Below are 15,130 nucleotides of genomic sequence, written 5' to 3'. Positions count from 1 at the left end.
ACCTTTGCACATGAGGAGAAATGGGCCTAGAGCCATGTGGGTGTAGACACTTAAAAATGTCTCGCCGAAACCAAACCCGATGATGAACAACCTTTCACCTCCGTTATTGGTCGGGTTGAGTATTTAATCCCGGGAATGCTTAAAGTTCATGTTTAGTCGAATTCAGTTCATAAAATAGTCGAGGGATCAGTCCTAATGTTTACTTAAAGCATAGTTTAATTTTTTAGTTTGGCCCAAACCTTTTTATTTATTTTTTCATTATTATTATTTTAGCCCAATTAAATTAATAATAAATCAAAAATAGCCCGAAAATTTGAATCGACGCTTAAAAGGCTGAGCATAATTAGGGCAAAAATGTATTTAGACGGAAAAAGAGACAAAGGGCCTACCGCGTCACGGCAAACTGTGCCACGCCACGGACACACTGCTGTGCCACGGCACAGTTCCCCGTGACACGGTGCTAGTACCGTGACATGGGACAGTCCCTTGTCTTTTCCGCATAAACCCTTCATGCGTTTTCACTTCTCGTAGGTCAAATATGTCCCGTGTCATTCTAGAATATCCCGCGTCACACAAATATTTCCCGTCACGCGACATTTTTCTTCCGTGTCACGGCAGTGTTTTTAGGGTTTTTATCCATTTTAGGGTTCCGTGTGTTCCCTCTAGCCTAAACACTAGCCTACCCTATTCTCTCAAATTACCTTCCTTAAGCACTCCAAGGAGTCCGTACTTTACCCGAGGTTCTGTCCTTAAACCAAGGCGTGAAAGGTAGAATTGTTTGAGAGTTTGGCCCCAAATCAACTCTATTTAATTTCATTTTAATTACCGTTGTATTAGTTTTCCTTGAAGTTATTAACGCGTTTATTGTTTTTATAGTTGCAAGCAAGCAAAATCAAAGTAAGGAATCATGTTCCTTTTATTTCTATTATTTTTCTAACAATTTTATATGTTGGATTTATTGTTAAATTGCTTCCAATATTAATGTTGGTTTCTATTATTATTTATTATGATCACCATATTGCATCTTAAAGGGACGGAACATGTAATTGAAAATCACGACTAATAAGATAATTTGGACAACCGGTTTAGGTTCCTTTAATCTTGTTGTTAATTTAAGTGGTCACAAATATTTTAGAATAATAATATGTTGCATTAATATTCAACCAATTTAGCATAATAATAGTTTGGAGCGAATTGAATATTTTGTTTGTATGCCTTTGAGATTACAGGATTGTTGTTCACTATAAGAATCGAGTAGAGGCCAATACGGGCGAATGTGACTTCATGACTCACTTTGTACCATCATCCATGATCCTCCTTTCGTGGTTCCGAACCATATGGAGTTAGTAATCTCATGGATTATGAATGGAATGTAACCTTCATGGGTCAATTGTTGTTGCCTTTCGTTGTCCCTTAATCGTGGTTGCCTTTTATAATCCGTGAACGGTTTACAAGTTCGTTAAAAACTTGTTGGCGGTTCCCTACTTTACTTTGTCCCTAATCGCGTCCCTAATTGTATTATGTCAATTCCCACTTCCTAAGAGTGCCAAGTATATTCACACTATGCTTATGTAGGCGCACTTCAAACGACGCCTACAATTTGGCGACTCCACTAGGGAGCGAGGATTCTTTGTTATTTATCGATTTGAGTGATTGATATTTAATTGAGTTGAGTGGATGAGACTTGAAAGATTCTTGAATTGTATTCCTGTTATTTAATTGGCATTGTCACATATGCATATGCATTTTAGGTTGTTTGTTTTTCCACAATTGTACGTTTTCTACGTACGTGGCTAGCCCCGGGGAATTAAGCTCTATCAACCCAAAAACACTCATGGCAATAAGGTGTGGACACCCATTTGTGTCTCCCCAAAACCAAATCCAGTGATGAGTACCTTTCGCGTCGAATCATAATCGAATGAAGTGAAAGTGTGGAAAGTCTAGTGTTGCGGATAGTTTTAATTTCTTTTCTCTTCTCTCTGTTTTTGAAAACTTATTTTAAGAAAACAGTCAATCCAGTTTGGTTGGTCCATGATATGGGTCCAAAAATAGTGTAGTTAGATGGGGCTTGAAAAGAGCTTTCCAACGATATATTATAAGCCCAATTCCGATGAATATTGAGGAAGTTATGGCCAATTTACTGAACTGGGCCCGGTTGAGCCTTATATGCGGCTCAATGATTTAGGGGAGGACCTAATATAGATTTATCATTCCTAATGCAATTAGGAATGGTTTTAGTCTTCTAGATTCTTCTAGAAAGTTCTTTTCATTCCTAATTCAATTAGCATTGATAAATTGACTTTTGTTAACTTTTCAGAGTTTTAATTAAAACCAAAGACCATTTTTGAGGAAAAAATACGATTTTATCCTCCTGTACGACAATTTTTATCTGATTTTAAGAAAACGCGTGAATTTCCAGATCAGCGCCTGGCGCTTGGCGCTAGTGTTGGCGCCTGGCGCTACTGTTGGCGCCTGGCGCCAATAGCCAGCGTTGGCGCTAATCTGTTTTTTGTGCGCCAGAACTCTGTTTTGATATTTTATCTTTTTGGCTGATTTTCTCTATATATAACGTGCTAAAAAATCTGTTTTCGATAACCAGTTTTCATCTACAACCTACAATTCTCTCTCATTCTCATCAATTCTTATTCTCTCTTTTACCAACTCTCATCAAGATTTTCTTGATTATTCTCTCTCTCTCTCTCTCTCTCTCTCTCTTTTCTAAACTAGCTTCTCTTAAATATAAAAATTCCGCATTCATTTGATCTAGATACACCTAGCCATATTCGAAGTTGCCTTCGCCCTAGACGTGAAAGGTTTAATTTCTGAGGGTTTGGTCCCAAATCTTTATTTTCATTATTTAATTTAATTGTTTTAATTATTATTTTCCTTGAAGTTACTAACTTGTGTATTTTGTTATTAGAAAGAGATACGAGGCATCCAAGTAAGTGCTTTAATTGATTTATTGATTTTATGATATACAAATCATGCTTAGATTGTTATTTTGATTCCTAGTATCATGTTAGGATGTTTTATTGATTCCTAGTATCATGTTTAGGATGTTCCTAGTATCATGTTAGGATGCTTTCTTTAGTATGATATTTAGGGTGATTTGCTTATATCAATCATGATTCCTGCGATGCTTCCTATTTTCTTTCCTAATATTCATGTTAGTATCATGTTAGGGCTAAATATATAATTTTTAATGTTTAGTGACATGCTAGGGTTTGTTATTAATGTTGTTAGTATCATACCTAGGATCTTGCTATTATTATTATGCTTTAACATGATTCATGATTGTTTTTATAATTATGATTATGATTATTTTTATGATTTATAATTATAATTATAATTATTATGATTATTATTATGTTGCTTGATACATATCTATTATTTATTGCTTGATCATGCCTTTTAATTGCATGTTTAAAGGGAATTTGTACTTGTAATCACGCTTAATAAGATAATTAATAATCTTGTTAGGTTAATTTGATTATAACTCAAGTGATCGCCAATAATGGATTTATTTGTGCATTATATTCAACCAACATAGATAAACAGGTTTAGGGTAAACCTATTGATTGCATGTTAGTCAGAAAGCGCACATGTATACGATCTGAATAAAGTAGAGGCCTATTATTAGGGCAGGTTCAATCTCTTTTAGGTTGTATTTGTACCTTCATCCCCGAACCCTATTTGATTCAAGACCTTATGGAGTTGACGATCTCTTGGATCGTTAAGGGGTGTAACCTTCACCTCGTGAGCAGTTTACAAGTTCCTAGAAAACTTGTTGGCGACTCTTTTGCTCTATCTTCTTTCCCTTTGGACGCCACCGTACTTTAGTGTATGATCACAGTGGGGTTCAAGCTAGGGGATTAACGCTTGAAATATTCCCTACATAAGGGTTCATCCGAGTTTTTAAATCCACCCAAACCATGGAGTCAAGTTCGATTTCATCACGAACTCGCAGAGCCGCCCGTTGGCATACACCCTCAAGGGAGGCTGCCTTGTTAACGCGTCCAAACTCCTAACCTTGGTACCCTTTGACACCCAAATAAGCTTGACCATAGTGGAACATAGATCTTGACTTTAGGTTGCAAACTTCATTGCATCATTCGTGACAATGTGCTTATGTGTGCATATTTTTATTTTATTTTTTTTTCTGTTTTTTTTCTTATGTAACCCTCCTTTTTTATTAGAGTCAAGTCATAGTTTTTTTTTATTTTTTTATTTTGAGTCAACCCGGATTTTTATTCCCGTATCTTGCACAAGAGTCAACTTGTTTTGGTCATATCCGGAGTTCTAGAAAGATTTGCATGTTGTTCCACCTATGGATATGTAGCCCTGAGTTTTATCTTTCATTTGGCGTTGATTTCGTCCCAATCAAAGTCACAGACCAAAAGTTATAACCGATATACTACAGCCTGTCCAGTTACGTTTAGGTGTCTTTTTAGCGTCAACTTTCTTTCTTTTTAATATTTTTTTTTATATCTTTTTGTGTCAAGCTAGTCTTAGCCAAGTCCTTTAATCCGTGTCAACTCGTATAACATAGTATTATAGATTTTTATTTATTTATTTATTTATACCCATGAGTCCTAACTCTTCTAGAATTCCACTCGTCTTCCTAGTTTCTTGTGATTTTTTGTGCTAACCTTAACATGTGTTCGTTGTTGTTGATTGTGGTTGATTTATTTATGACTAACGATTGCCAATGGACTTTTTTCACCTATTAAATAGCATAAACATTAAAATTGGACAAAATTCATCGAATTAGTTTGTCTTTTAGTCTTCCGTGCTATTTGGTCCTTGGGTCCTATGTTTTTCACAACGTTCTCATGTCTAACCATGCGATCATACCACGAGTCTTAATAAAATCACCTAATCACACATGTTGAGTCGTTGCACACACTTTGTCTTCAAGTAACGCACTATATTGTTTATGATCGTATATTAGGACCATGCATGCGTCATTTTCTGTCGTAATAGGAATGAGTGGAGTATTTCCCATTGATTTTGAAAATTCTTTCATACACTATTCATTTCCAATCCGAGTATTGATTCTATGCATTAAGTGAGCTCATTTTGTTCCATAGTCCAAGAGTTGGAAGAATAAGGGGAACGTCATTCCTTCCTTCTTTTGTTCCAATCAAATCATCAACAATACCAAAATTGTTGTCCCTCCTAGCGGTAAGAAGGAAGTCATAAGCAACCATGAAGACGAAGCACGAGACGAGCTTTCCATACAAGATTTCATGATTTTTTTTCTTCTTTTGTTTCAACCCTTTCCCCTAATAAGTCTAGCATAGGTTCTCGTTATCCATGTGTATTGTCTATGTGTCATATTTCTTACCTTTTCCATCACTGAGCGTTTCTTTCCTTTGCATCCGATCATCATTCGCAAAAAAAATAAAAAGAATTGCTTAACCAAACACAAGGTACACCAATGATTTAAGGCACCTTTGTAACCCATTCATTCCCCATTAACCATTCAATCACATATCCATTTCTTCATTAACCACTTTGAGCCTCGTCTAACGGTTGGCCTCATTTATTCAACCCACATTCACCTAACCATGGGATGGGAAGGTGTGTAATTTGTATAACATTCAAAAGCAAGTAAAAAAAAAAGCTACAAAGCAACAATAAAACAATGTCTAAGGGCGAATCAACCGATGTCTTTAATATGAACACGTCTCAAATTACGCCTCTCATTGAGTGCTTGGTACCGTGCCTGAGAAACATGAATGCCAAGTGAGTGATGGATCGCATGATCTGAGATTGCTTATATTGATTCAAAAAAATTAAAAATAAAAAAAAAATAAAAGAAAAGAAATTCAAAGAAAAAAAAATGTGAAAATAAAACTTGCAAAATCCAAAATTTCAAATTCACAATTACACACCTTGGGGTCTTACCTCGGGTCTTGAGCCTTTTACCCTTTCTTCTTCACCTATTAGCTTAACCACACTCCAACCCTCGAAAGACCTCTTTGAGGTATACATTCACTTGTGCAAAGTTCGGTTAGAGCTACGTTCGACCTGATTCCTAACAGATACGTCACTAGTAGAAAAAGGCTCATTTGCGTCGCTCATTTGTAGTGCATTTGTGTCGCTTATATGAGCGACGCAACTGCTCGCGACGCAAATGACTTTTAAATCATTTGCGTCTTTCCTAGGCGCGACGCAAATAAGAGTTATTTGCGTTTCTCCTATATAAACAAGTGACGTAAATGAAAGTCATTTGCGTCACTTGTTTATATAGGAGTGACGCAAATAGCTGTTCTGAGCAACTTTTTGTTTTTAATTTGTGTCACTTGTTTATATAGGAGTGACGCAAATGGCTTACTAGACAATACAAAAGCGAGTTATTTGCGTCACTTGTTTGTTTAATGAGTGACACAAATGATGTGAATTTTTTATATATATATAATAATTGCTTCTATATGTTTGTAGTACTTGTTTCCCTTGGTAGTGGTATAACGTAATATGCTAACGCCAATAATAGAAATTAAAATGCAATATTAATGAATGCAAATGTAAATTTTGGCAGAGTTTCCTTTGTATATTGGCCTACCCATAAAATTGGGAATGACGGCATTATATATTAACAACCTGTCCAATAATAAGTTTACATCTCAATATCATTGATATTATACTCATCATCCCAACTCCAATTAACCAAATTCATTCATGTCAAGCCTATAATCCAAAACAAGATTCCAACATTTGCTAAGTGTAAATCTAAAGTTTAACATTACATATAAAAATACTCTACCCAAATATCTCGAACCTCATTTATCTCTTCCTCGGTATACGGTGTAGTTCTTGAAAAATCCTATCAACACAACAAATATACAAGAGGAAAGTTTTAATTCAAGATTGTAGCTAACATCAAATTGTATTTATCAAACAAAAATAAAATTTTTGACAACTCATACCTTAATAAGATCCGCACTGCTATGATGATGTTAAAATATTTCGTACATATAACGCATGAAGTAGTAGACACACTCACGTAGATTCTCTTTCTTGTGATAGAAAACCAGGTATACAATCATATACAAACACAACATTGAATTGGAATGTTTCTCACTTTCTCAAGGGTATCTACATGGAGCATATACTGGCAATCTGATAATACATATACCTGAGTTCTATATACAAGTATACAGACCAAAAACCTAATCATGATATATAATCACACAATAAGACATAAATAAGATAGACTCAATGATTATAACTGGAGCTATTCTCAAGCACAGAGAGGGTTTTTCAATCAGACACTTGATTGGAAAGTAATTGACAAAACAATGTAATTAATTGTACAAGCATTTCCCTACTATTGTAAATTAAACATTTTCAATGGAACCATGATGATTAAGCAATCAATTCATTATAGCTAACAGCAATAGAGCAGCGAGAACATAAATATGTGAGTTGTGACCTTGCACAAAAGCAATTAATAAAGCATGTAATTCTACAGACTACAAAAAAAATGACATCTAATAGCTACTCATTCATCTAAAGCATGTAATTTGGTCCTAATATTTCTCTTGCATACAAGAAAGATTTGTAACAATAGATGAAAATGCAGAATCTGTATATTAATGTGAATATCAGCAAATACTTATTTTTGACACACTCAGGTAGAACAAATACCCATATCATAATGACCGATTAAGGTACTAGGAATTGGATCTCTATGGACAATAGCAAATACGAATGAACTGATCCCCACAGTAACCTGTGTAGGAACCGTGCAGATCAAGGGAAAAAAGAAACCAAATTGTTAGTATAAATAAGTGTGTAACATTGAATGAATGAATGAATTAATTTATGGAATAATCATTTAACGTATGAATAAGATATAGGAACTAGGAATCCCCTGGGGCTGTGCTTAGGTCGTGTTTTTTGAAGAACATTACAGGACAATGACTGGCGTGGTCAAGAAAAAGAAATGTGGTTAAGCCCTAAGTGGCACAAGGGCCGGGATAACTATATGCAACACAAAAATGTAGAGACTGCAGGCAAACTTGATACACTTTGACTAACCATTTGGTCAATGATGCCAAGAAAAAACCGCGATGCAAGACTTCTTCTGCAACTGGACCAATAATACTCATACACACAAACACGCAGAGAGTGCTGCAAATACATACATTATCAATACACCATCCAAATACAAGTGGTAGAGTTTATATATTATATATATGGCCAAATGAAGAACTATTTCTTGTAAAGATATGTACCTGAAATTTGTGCATTGAAGTAACACACACCACCACTCTTTGCACTCTTCTTGAAATCAAATATCAAAACTGGTGATTAATTGACTATCCATATGTCCATATTTACACGGAAATGGCTGTAGCAGTGTGGCTATTGTGCACTAACTAAAGATGAAGAGTTGATAAAATTTTTTGATTAGATCATATCAGGATGCAAATCATATGAAATGATCAACAATATTGTATGTATGTCTTTATAAGAATTTAAACTTTATCCATAATCAACAACTATAGTAGTTCAAGATCGAGTCCTAACCTTTACATCCGGCAATTTGTAGAAACTAGAAAGACACCAAACATAATAGCAAGCCAAAGCAATAATAGTCCACAAAAGCCATCCTTTGCGTAGATTGAATGGTTCCTTTAGTTCTGTGATTATTAGTGCATACGAATTCTTAGTTGAATCATTAAATGTATGCAAACAATTCAAAATGATCGTTAAACATAGAAAAGGGAAGATACACAAATATATATGTACCCCAGTAGAATAGGTCCTTGGGTATTGGCTGATAGGATATGGTAGCAAAAAAAAAAAAAAAAAAAAAAAAAAAAAAAAAAAAAAAAAAAAAAAAAAACACTCCTAACAAAACTGATGCTGCTATGCTGCATTCCAGAGATATAAAATTAATGCAATAAAATATTACAATGCAAAATCCTTACATGAAAGTTTCAACAAAAAATGTAAACATATAGTAATGATAAATTGACAAAACATATAGAGTAGACACCCATTTGTGTCTCCCCAAAACCAAACCCAGTGATGAGTACCTTTCACGTCGAATCATAATCGAATGAAGTGAAAGTGTGAAAAGTCTAGTGATGAGGATGTTTTTATTAAAATATCTCTTCTTTCTATTTTTGAAAAAATTTCTTTTCTTACCTTATTTATGAAAAACGTGCATTCCAGTTTAGTTTGGTCCATGATAAGGGTCCAATAATAGTGTGGTTGGATAGGGTTTGAAAAGACCTTTCCAACGATATATTATATGAAAATTTTTACCTACATCCCCCTTTAGGTAGAGTTCCCTACTCCCCCTCCCTAAACTACGTCGTTTCATTTTTTTTTTTATATAGTTTCTGTTTTTATTCAACTTTTTTTTTCTTTCCTTCTCATTACTCTTGTTTCTTACTTCCCAAGCCACACATATAAATTCATGATTTATATACCTAATTTTCTGTTTTTCCATTTGTTTTTCTGAATTTTCTCTCACTATTTCATTACTTCTCTCTCATTCATGTGTTTTTTTTTAATTTTCTTTCTCAATCATGGAGGAATCGTTGATTTGTGTTGTTGATCGTGATTGTGAAATTATGCATTCTTCGATTGGCGATGTTGATCGTGATTGTCAAGTGATTTTACCTTCTTGTGTTAGATTGCTTGATTACTTTGTTGATCAATGTGAGTAATTTTGATTAGTTTTGTTAATATTTAATTTTGTCTCTATTTTAGTTCAATTTGTGTATTCTGTTTTTTCATTTTGTTAGTTGTTAGTTGTTTTTTGTTTATTAATTATTGATTTTGATTGCTATTTGTTGTTATTTTCCAATATTAGAATTTCTGTATTTTTTTGATATTTTTCAATTCGATTTTTTATTTTGATCAATTTGATAATGCTAAATGATCATATATATATTAATGTTGTGATATAATTGTATACTTGTTATTTTTGGATGCTCATTAATTGACATTGTTATTAATATTATAATTAGTTGTTTATTATTTTAATCAAGTTGATAATAATGCTAAGTGATCATTTAGATTTTTATTGTTTAGTGTTTTGTTATTGTACATATATGTTAATGATTATGTTCGTTTTTGTGTTGGTGTGTTTTTTTTAAAAAAATAATTTTTCATTATTTTGATCAATTTGATAATACTAAATAATCATTTATATTTATCATGTTCATTTATTCTTTTATATATGTACATGCATATATATATGCTTTTGATGATGATCAATATTTTTTATAAAGAGAAGAAATCGAATGTTTGTATAAATGATCAATGTATTCTTACTTTTCAAGTTAATTAATTCGTTCAAGTTGTTCTAATACTGCTAGAATTTCCGCTAGTGTCCAAGAAACGTTCATGTTCGTGTCAATAATTCAATATTGTTAGAAATGATCAGAATAATAGAAGCATTAGGTAATGTTAGAGTTCTTCCTCGTGTTCCTAAAAATGTTTAAGGTTCTAAACTTGTTTCAAGAAATGTTCAAGCTTCTTCAAGTATTTCAACAAATGTTCAAGCTACTTCAAGTGTTTCAAGAAATGTTCAAGGTCCTTCAAGTGTTACAATATATGTTCAAGTTCTATCAATTGTTTCTAAAAATGTTGAAGTTTGTCCAAATGTTCCAAGAAATGATCAACTTGCTCCCACATCTTCTAGAAATGTTGGAAGTTACTTCAAGTGTTTCAAGAAAAGATAAACTTCATTCAAATGTTCAAAGAAATGTTTAAGGAATTCGACGTGGTGGTCAATATGTTTCGTATAAGTACGATAGGTTTTTAGCTCTTTTTATACTAATGTAACTAAGAGGTTTGCAAACAATAGCAAGGAAGAACTAGTTTTTTTTAAAAAAATATATATATATATATATACTTTAGGATTTTTGGTTGATTTTAATACTTTTTTCAGACAAGTGAGGTAAATGAACATATTTGATTTTGATAATGATTATATTTCTCGGTGATATTGAACATTTTAAAAAGTACAGGTAATGATCAAGTAGGAATTCATGTATTATTGAACATTTATGTTTCTAAATTTGATCATTTCATTGTACATAATTAACAAAGTTATTAAAGACAACACTTAATCTAAAAACACACAATTTATATATATTATAAAAAGTTTCATTCTTTAAAAATATATAATCTATCAAAATTTAAAGGTAAATACTTAAAAATAAAACATAGAGTAATAATTTTGTAAACAAATATTATCTACAATATTTATCTCCCAAATATGAATATATTTCTATGCATAAGTGAACATTGAATATTATGCTTTTGCGAATCTTCTTGCTGCTCTTATATTATCCTTACACTGAGTGTTTTCTTCAAATAGTATTAGTTGGACAATGTATTGTATCCATAATTTTCTAATGTGGTCAATTTGTTAATGAAAACGACGTATTATGAAATTGAACAATAGTTGTTATATAAATTAACATTATATTATATGTATTTGAACATTAATCAATTCAATATTAGAAATATCATATGCTCAAGATGTTTTGAATCATCTACCAATATAAGAGTGAATTCATAAATTAGAAATAAGCTTTTCTTTAGCTTTAATTCCAAAATGTAAATTTATCTATTAAAAATTTAAAATGAACATTATTGTCTCTTTTAAATTGTATTGTTAATATTCAAAAAGCATTTTAAATTATATAAAATGAACAATTATTAAAACTTGAATGAATATCTTTAAATGTGCAATTGGACATTTAATATAATTTAAATAAACATCTATCAAAATAAAATTGAGCATGTATACGCTAATGAACATATATTAATATGAAAATGAACATGTATTATTATGAAAATGAACATGTATTAATGTGTATATAAACATAGTATCAAATATAAAAATAAACTTCAATTACAACTGTAACAAGTTCTTCTACTAATACACATAGTAGTTTGTACTCTTAAAAGTAAAATTATTACTGTATTATTATTCTAAATTGTACATATGCATCTTCCAAAATGACATCGATCGCCATTTAATACATTTGGTATAAATAAATGGTACTGATATGAAAGCATCTTTCTTGTTGTTAGGTTGTACCCTTTTCAAGCCTTACAATATATAACATGTGTACTTTCTTTGGTATGTATCATTTCTCAATATAAGAATCACATTCTTCATACTCTTCAACATTTTTATATAATTATCCTGTGTAATAAGAGATCAAATTTATTAAAATAAAACTTAATAAACATTATAAATACATATATAAACACATTGTTATAAAATGAACATGTATAGCTCAATATATACGATAATGAGCAAGTATTGAAATATAAATGAACATTTTTCAATATGAAAATGAACAGTATTATTAAAAGTCAAATGACATCTTTTTGTATGAGAATGAATAAATATCAAAATTTAATACTAACCATGGTTCATATTTTATGCAACTTTAGAATTTTTAACTCTCACAAATTATACACCCAAGTTGCATGTAATATGAACCATATGCAGTACATAACTGAACATTTATGTAAATGAAAATGAACATACATCAAAAGTATTTTCACTACGAATTAAATCTAAATGGAGAGAGAATAGGAATATCATCATCATCTCTGTCTTTACGAATTTTAAATGTTTTTTTTTTTAATTTTTCAGAAATTAGTAAACATGGGTAAACATATTTAAAATGTAACTAACTAAATTTAAGCTAAAATTTATAAATAAACAACTTCAAATTAGGTAAGTAAAACTTACAAAACCGCAGATCTAGAATCCACTTTAGGACTCTCTAGAACTTCCTTCTAATAGTCTACAAAACAAGTTAAACAAATTACTACTTTATTATACATGTTGTTAAACAATATTTAGCAATTTTACACTTAAATTATTAATGATAAACATAATCCGTAAAAATAATTTATAATATTAAGGTTTAATCATATAAATAATGAACAAAAAAAACTTACGATTTTGATATTCGCTGTTTCTTTGGTGGATTTTCTTTCGACATTGCAATTTCATCCTTTAAATAAGACATCTGATTATTGTAGCCTTTTTGAAGATTTTTTCCCTGATTTGTAGCGATTTTGAGTATTTGAAGAGAGAGAAATTGGAGTTGAAGAGAATTAGAGAAAATGATGATTTTTTTTTTTCCGTATATGTAAGCGGTTAGTCAGTTACTTGTTTATTGTGGTGTAAATGGGTATGGAGAGTTATCTAGAAAGGCTATGTTTGTAATTTAGTGAGGGGGAGTAGGTAGTTTTGGCTAGAGAGGGGTGTAGGAAATAACAATTATATATTATAGGCTCAATTCCGATGAATAATGAGGAAGTTATGGCCAAAATACTAAACTGGGCTCGAACCGGATCTTACCTACGGCCCAATGATCATGTGGAGGGTCCAAAGGTCTAATCCTATACCTAAACTAATTAGGATTAATTAGAAGCTTCTATAAGTTTCTAAAAGATCATAATTACCCTTTTTAAAAATTGAGATGAAAGAATTTGAGTTAAATAAAAACTTTCCTTTTTTAAAACTTTCCTTTTTCTTAAATCCTAATTCTATTCGAATTTAAAGATGTTCAAAGACAGTCAGATATAATTTTTGTGCCTCATAATCTTTATTCAAATCTTATATTGTTGGATAGATCTTGAAATTTTCTTTCCAATGATTATTATAATATTAAATCCGAGCTATAACGAAAAAGATATGAATGGAATATGAAACTCTATCCAAAACTGACACCATTCCACTAGTTCGGCCATATATTTTTATCTACAAAAGATTTTTAATCTGATTCTAATTGGGTTGGAAAGTAAACTTCAAGTGCTTTTCAACGACATATTATATGAATTATTTGGACTTCTGGATCAAAAGATATGATAAAAACAAAATCCGCAAAAACTGCTTGCTATCGAGTTTTATTTCGATTCGAATTTGGATTCTTTTCTTATTCTTTGACCCTCTTTTTTCTCTATAAATAGAGGTCATATCAAATCTCTCTAATTATCACCAATTCTCATCAATAATCTCTTGATTATCTCTCTCTCTCTCTTTTCTAAACTAGCCTTTTCTCGGTTGCCTTCGCCCTAGACGTGAAAGGTTTTAATTTCTGAGGGTTTGGTCCCAAATATCTATTTCAATTATTTGATTTAATTGTTTGTTTTATTACTTTTCTTGAAGTTACTAATGTGTGTATTTTGTTATTAGAAAGAGATACGAGACATCCAAGTAAGTACTTTAATTGATTTATTAATATTATGATATAGAAATCATGACTAGGGTGTTTTAATCTTCCTAGTATCATGTTTAGGGTAATAATTATAATTTCCAATATCAAATATGACAATTGTGATTCCTGCGATGCTTCCTTGTCTTTCCTAATAGCATGTTAGTATCATGTTAGGGCTAAAGCTTTGATTTTTATTGCTTAGTGACATGCTAGGGTTTGTTATTAATCTTGTTAGTATCATGCCTAGATCTTGCTATTATGCTTTAACATGATTATGTTTATGATTGTTATTATGATTTATTATTATTGTTATGATGATTATTATGTTGCTTGATATATTTATTGATATTGCTTGATCACGCCTTTTATGCATGTTAAAAGGGAATTGGTACTTGTAATCATGCTTAATAAGATAATTAATAATCTTGTTTGGGGTTAATATGATTATAATTCAAGTGATCGCCAATAATAGATTTATTTGTGCATTAATATTCAACCAACATAGATAAACAAGTTTAGGGTAATCCTAATGATTGCATGTTAGTCAGAAAGCGCGCATGAATACGAGCAGAATAAAGTAGAGGCCTATTATTAGGGCAGGTTCAATATCTTTTAGGTTGGATTTGTACCTTCATCCCCGAACTACCAGTCATGGTTCCAGACCTATTGGAGTTGACGATCTCCTAGATCGTTAAGGGGTGTAACCTTCACCTCGTGAACGGTTTACAAGTTCCTAAAACTTGTTGGCGACTCTTTTGCTCTAGCTTCTTTCCCTTTCGACGCCACCATGCTTTAGTGTATGATCACAGTGGGATTCAAGTTTGGGGTAATGCTTGAAATATTCCCTACATAAAGTAATGCTTTTTCTCGGCCTCTTCTTTTTGACAGGGAGTTCTTCAAGTGTTGAT

Source organism: Chenopodium album, chromosome 17 (assembly GCF_948465745.1).
Source record: "Chenopodium album chromosome 17, dcCheAlbu1.1, whole genome shotgun sequence".
In the NCBI taxonomy this organism is placed as follows: Eukaryota; Viridiplantae; Streptophyta; class Magnoliopsida; order Caryophyllales; family Amaranthaceae; genus Chenopodium; species Chenopodium album.
The sequence above is the reverse complement of the archived record's forward strand: the minus strand, read 5'-3'. Positions refer to the sequence as shown.